At 28.1% G+C, this 5,667-nt stretch overlaps 1 pseudogene; it reads right to left on the minus strand.

The window, feature by feature from the left end:
• LOC110428087 (pentatricopeptide repeat-containing protein At1g03560, mitochondrial-like) overlaps window positions 1–2,972 on the minus strand; it is a 9,399-nt pseudogene extending 6,427 nt beyond the window's left edge.
• Window positions 2,973–5,667: the final 2,695 nt, after the last annotated feature.

Raw genomic sequence — 5,667 nt, forward strand, 5'->3', positions numbered from 1 at the left:
AGCCTTATTAACAACTCGCCATATACTAAATAGAATCCTAAATAAAATGAGTAAAACTACTCCTTATGAGCTGTGGAAAGGAAGAAATCCAAACCTTAATTATTTAAAAGTTTGGGGATGTCGAGCCATAATAAGAGTTTCAAAACCAAAGAAAAAGAAATTGGATGAAAGAAGAATTGAATGTATATTTATAGGATATGCTGAACACAATAAAGCATATCATTCCCTAGTGATAAAGCCCAATGATTCATATTCTATTAATACAATCATAGAATCAAGAGACACTATCTTTAATGAAACAAGATTCAATTAAATCCAAGACCCAAAGAACTAGTAACTAAAAGCGATAAACTTTTAGAAAATGGTGAGGAAATTATTGAGCTTCAAAAAAGTAAAAGAATTAAAAAAGCAAAGACATCTTGATCTAATTTCCTCATGTACTTAATAGAAAGTACAAAGAAGAAACATGTGAATACTTACCTTACTGCTTTAATGTAGAAGATGAAGGTGATCCTTAAACTTATGAAGAGGTAATGAAGTCTCGAGATGCTTTATTTTTAGAGAAGCAATACAAGATGAGATAGACTCGATAATGGGAAACAAAACGTGCAAGTTGGTAGACCTACCACCAGGTTCCAAACCAATATGCTGTACGTGGATTTTCAAAAAGAAAATGAAAGTCAATGAAACCATAGATAAGTTTAGAGCAAGGCTAATGGCAAAGGGCTTTAAACAAAAGAAAGGTGTTGATTATTTTGATACATATGCACCGGTAGCAAAAATAGCTACAATTAGATAGCGTTTGGTATGAGGGAAGTGAGAGCACATTTCTTGCAATGTGCCTAATTAAATTACATTACAATGTTTGTTTTGCAACAGACCATTGTAATGTAAGATTGCAAGCAACCATATTACAGCCAAATGATGTAATGTGATTGCAGTCTAAAATCAATGCAATCACATTACATTGTACTCTACAATGTTCTTAAAGATATTTTTACCCTTCAACTTTATTACCTTATTAAAAATATTTTATAATGTTATAATTAAAATAAAAATATTAAAATAAAATATATATAATATAAAAATTAAAAATTAAAATAAACTAAAATATAAGAAATTACAATTTATACAATATAGGTAAAATAAATTAAAATAAAATATATAATATAAAAAATTATATTAAAGAAATGAAAATAAAATATATAAGATTATAATAATAAATGAAAATAAAAAACATGACATTAAAAATATATTTAAGAGATGATATTATATAAAAATTATAAGTATATTGAACTTACATTTTAATAAATAAAGGTAATTTTGAAAATTAATATTACATTCTCCGCAAAATATTTGTAAACCAAACGCTGCAATGTTATCTTCCTTACATTTTATAAGGACATAAAACGTATTGGCAAAACTAGATACAAAGTGAGCAAAGAAGCTTGTGTGTTTTAGTGGCTGGACTAGTCAAATGAAGAATCGATGGTCCAATGCTTGGTCAACTACTCAATTCAGACTAGAACTAACCACACTAGCTAAATGAAGGTTCAAATCTACGAGATACCTTCATTTATGCACAAAGTTCTCAAAGTTTTTGACATTTGAAAATTTTGAAAATGGTGGAAGATTGTTAGTATATTTTCAAAATCAAAGGTTATGTCACATAATGGAAAGCTATCTTAGCTCAAAAGTTATGTCACATAAAGTGACATAGTGAGACTATTGGATTATAAGTAGGTTTTCATGTAAATAGTTATATCTCTTGGTAAAATGATATCCAACAGTTATGAGACAAATTGAATATGAAAAGTTATTACTTCAAATTATAACTCAAAAATCATATTTTACAAAATAAATAGTTACCCTTTCTTAAGATGATTATTGAAATAATACCTTTATCTAAAAATTGTATCTAGCTAAATGTAAAGATGTCTTTTAAACAAAAGGTTGCCTTAATGAAAAGGTTGCGTTCTTGAAAAAGAGACACTTGCAAGCCTCTAAAAAAGGCTTGTTGCCAACCATTGGACCCATCAAATCAAAAACAAAATAAGAGCAGAAAAATCAAGAGTAAGAAAGGTGTTGTGTTCTATTAACATAAACACTTAAGTTCCCATCAACTACAAAAGCGTCCAAATTCCTTATAATCTACTTGTTGCAGAAAATAGGCTCTAAGGCCGAACAACTTTGTAAATCTTCGGGTGTATCTAGCTGTCTACTCTCGTAAAGTGTAAAACAAAATTAGACGTTCGCTTCATTGTATCCCTAAGGCTATTCACATTATTCTTCTTTGCATACTAAGTGATAGGGGTGAAATATGTATTAAAGATAGTATCTATTGAAAGGCTCACCTTGAAGTCAATTTTGTCGATTCCTTAAATTTCATCTAAACTCCATTTGCACCAACACATTATCATTACAAACCCCATTTCTTTAAGTTTACCAAATACGAATCTTACTTTTACCAAATCATTTGCTAAAGTTAAAACATTTATCATAGAAACATAACATTCCAGCTAATGGGTATATTTCTTTTGCTTAGCAACCCATGTAAAGAACCTCAAAGCAACATCAAGTTTGTTTTAAACCTTAACAGATGTTAAAACAAAAGCAACAAAATTTGGAGAAAATTGGATCACTAATTTGTGGCAAAACAAGTCTAAATTTAATTCCATGTTAGAAGAACCATCTAAAAGATTGACAATTTTGCTTACCCAAGGAGATGGCTACAAGTCTTGAGGAAATATTGAGGCTAAACTAGAGACATTAAAAAAGGGCTTTATCAAATAGGAAGGAGGAAGATAACTCGGAGTGAATATGAACTTGGAGGAGGAACTAAAGATTGAGTTGGATAACAGTTTATGAGGGTTTGGAGGTGACTCAACATTTCTGTAGGGACTAGACCAAAGTGGAGATTGGAGATGGGATAGAGAGAAGGGATAAGGTGGTTTCAACAGGGTTTTTTTCATGAGGGTTTTTATGTGCTGATCGGCGAGAAATGAGAACTATGCTTGTTGAAATGAAATCACTCTTTCATTCTTGTATTTGGATAACTTTTATTTTTCCAAACTATAGATGTAAGGCCTAATGGTTAGGACATTGGACTTTGAATTCAATAACTTGAGTTCAAATCTCAGTGGGATCTTTTTTTACGATAAAACTCTTAGGTATGGCATGGCCTTAACAAGTATTAAACTTATTTTTAAATAGATACAATTTTTATATAATTTTTGTACACTTAAATATTTGATTTATTGATTGGTACATGATTTTTTAGTTAAAAAATAAGACTTAATTCTCTCTTCCCCTAATTAAAAAATATAATGATAAAATTTTTCTCATTATATATGATCTACTACTTTAAATAGAGTGATAAATTTGGACCTTATCTCATAATATATATTTTGTTAAAAATCTAAATATGTTCCTAAACTATCTCAAAATTTTTTTAAAAAAAAACTCTTATCTCTTTATTATACTCAAATAAATTCTTATTTTATGATTTTACTCAAATAAACTTATAACGACCAAAAGGTTTGGCATAGCCTTACCAATCATTAAACTTATGGTCAATAATATCCTTCACAATTGTGACAAATGATATGATTTTTGTAACATGACAAACTTGACTGATTGGAATAATTATATCTTAAGAAAGAAATTTTCTCATTTGAGTAGTTTTATCTTGTAAGAAAGTCACATTAATATTCATGTGTATAAAAGATGGTAATTGATCATGAGTTTAATAGTCATTAGGGTACATGATAAATATGACATCTTTCCGCCAATCAAAAAGTTTATTTAGGTATCAGTCACAGGACATAGGCTTATATGAGATTTTTTTTAATATTTTAGTTTATATTTTAATGAGGTTATTCTTCTAAGCTCAATGGGCTTTTGGGAATCGGGTGCTAATTACCTGGTGAGGCAATTATGCCGTAGAACTAGTGGACTGGGCAATTCTGAAACTGCGTCCAAATGATAATCCCCGACAACCATAGGCTGATTGCATTACTTTTTAATTGCCTTTTTTGGTGATGACTGACTACATACATCGGCAATTTGGTAAGGATGGTCGCACAACCATGAGAGAGGATTTTTTGCTAGAAAACATGAGGGCACTGGTTAGAGCTTCTATAGACTGTGGGGGTTGGTATACCCTGTTTGCTGAGATGTAATGATTGTTTATACAATATTTGCTGTTATCCACACACAATGAAGACAACTGTAAATCGAGCAATCCATGGGTGGATCTCTTATGGCCCAATTAATTAGAGTTGATTATTTTACAAAGGTGTTTTTTTTTTCCAAAGACATTTTTACAAGGCTTTTGTTAATGCCTTCCAATCACTCTAAAAAGGATATTTTGACCATTCTTATGTTAAAATGATGGTTTTAGTCTTTTAATTATTACCATGATTAATTAACAGTTAAAAAATAGATAACTCAATATTACGTAAATATTTTATACACAAATGCCCTCTTTAAAAAAAAAAACTGCTAATCTCTTCTCTCCCAAAAACCTTAATACAAGAAACTAAAAAAAAAATTGATATGTTTTCTTCAAATTTTCATCTTTTGTATTTTGATCCATTTGAAGAATCTTGTAATAATCAATATTCATTCCTCAAATTTCCTTTTTCTTCAGTTGCTTGACAATATTTCTCTTCTCTCATTGGATTTCCTTTTTTTTTTCTCACTACTTTAGCTTTTCCAATTAAAGGAATTTTGATTTGAAAGGAAAAAGGAAATACAAAGAAATTGTTGATGTTTCTTGATCACTGTCATTTGATGAGGAGATGATTCATTAACATTGATCCCATGAAGGTTGCATCTGCCAAGGTCTTTCATTTCTTTTCCATTTTCATGTTTTTTGGTTGTAATTTTTTTATCTTTTTTGGGTTCAAAATCTTATTTTTAACGATGTGTTGATTTATGTTTTTTCTATGATTTTGTTATTCAACAATAGGTCTGGTTCAAAATCTTATTTTCACCCATTTTCAAGTCTCCATAGCCTTCAAATAAAAATTTCTTTTAAATAAGTAGATTTTTTATCTCAAAGAGAATATGCTTAAATTAAAAAAATAATATAAAAAGTATTTATCTTTTAAAATATTCATATGATATTTTTTAAACTTTAGACTAATACGGTTAAGAGCCAAAAAGTTAAAAGCATCATTTATAGTAAAAAGGTCAAAATACCCTTTTAAAAGTGATTGAAAAAAGGTTTTAGATTTGACCTTTGTGTTAATAGTATTTTAAGATTACTCTTTTTTTAAGGTTATTATATTAAATAATATTATTGTTAAGAATTTATATATGATGTATTGACAATATACTATTTCTACATATTGAGAGGGCATAAGATCATACTATTTCATTAAAAAATAAATTTTAAATTTTAAAAGATTTAAAAATAAATACTATTTATTTTTTTAAAAAAATAAAAAATATATAAATAATTTTTTTATCTCTCTAACTCTTTCTTATTCATTCTCTTCCTATTCTTCCCTCAACAACAATAGATCAAAAAATCCTAATTTTTTTTTAAAAGTAAAATCTTAAATTCTTAATTTTAATTCTTTAAAGTAATATTTATTGTACTCAGCTTCTTAATTTAATTCTTAATATTTATTTCACTCTTCTATTTGAAATGAATTTAAA

This window comes from Theobroma umbraticum, unplaced genomic scaffold, assembly GCF_002168275.2.
Source record: "Theobroma umbraticum cultivar Fairchild unplaced genomic scaffold, ASM216827v3 scaffold_30.0, whole genome shotgun sequence".
Classification (NCBI taxonomy): Eukaryota; Viridiplantae; Streptophyta; class Magnoliopsida; order Malvales; family Malvaceae; genus Theobroma; species Theobroma umbraticum.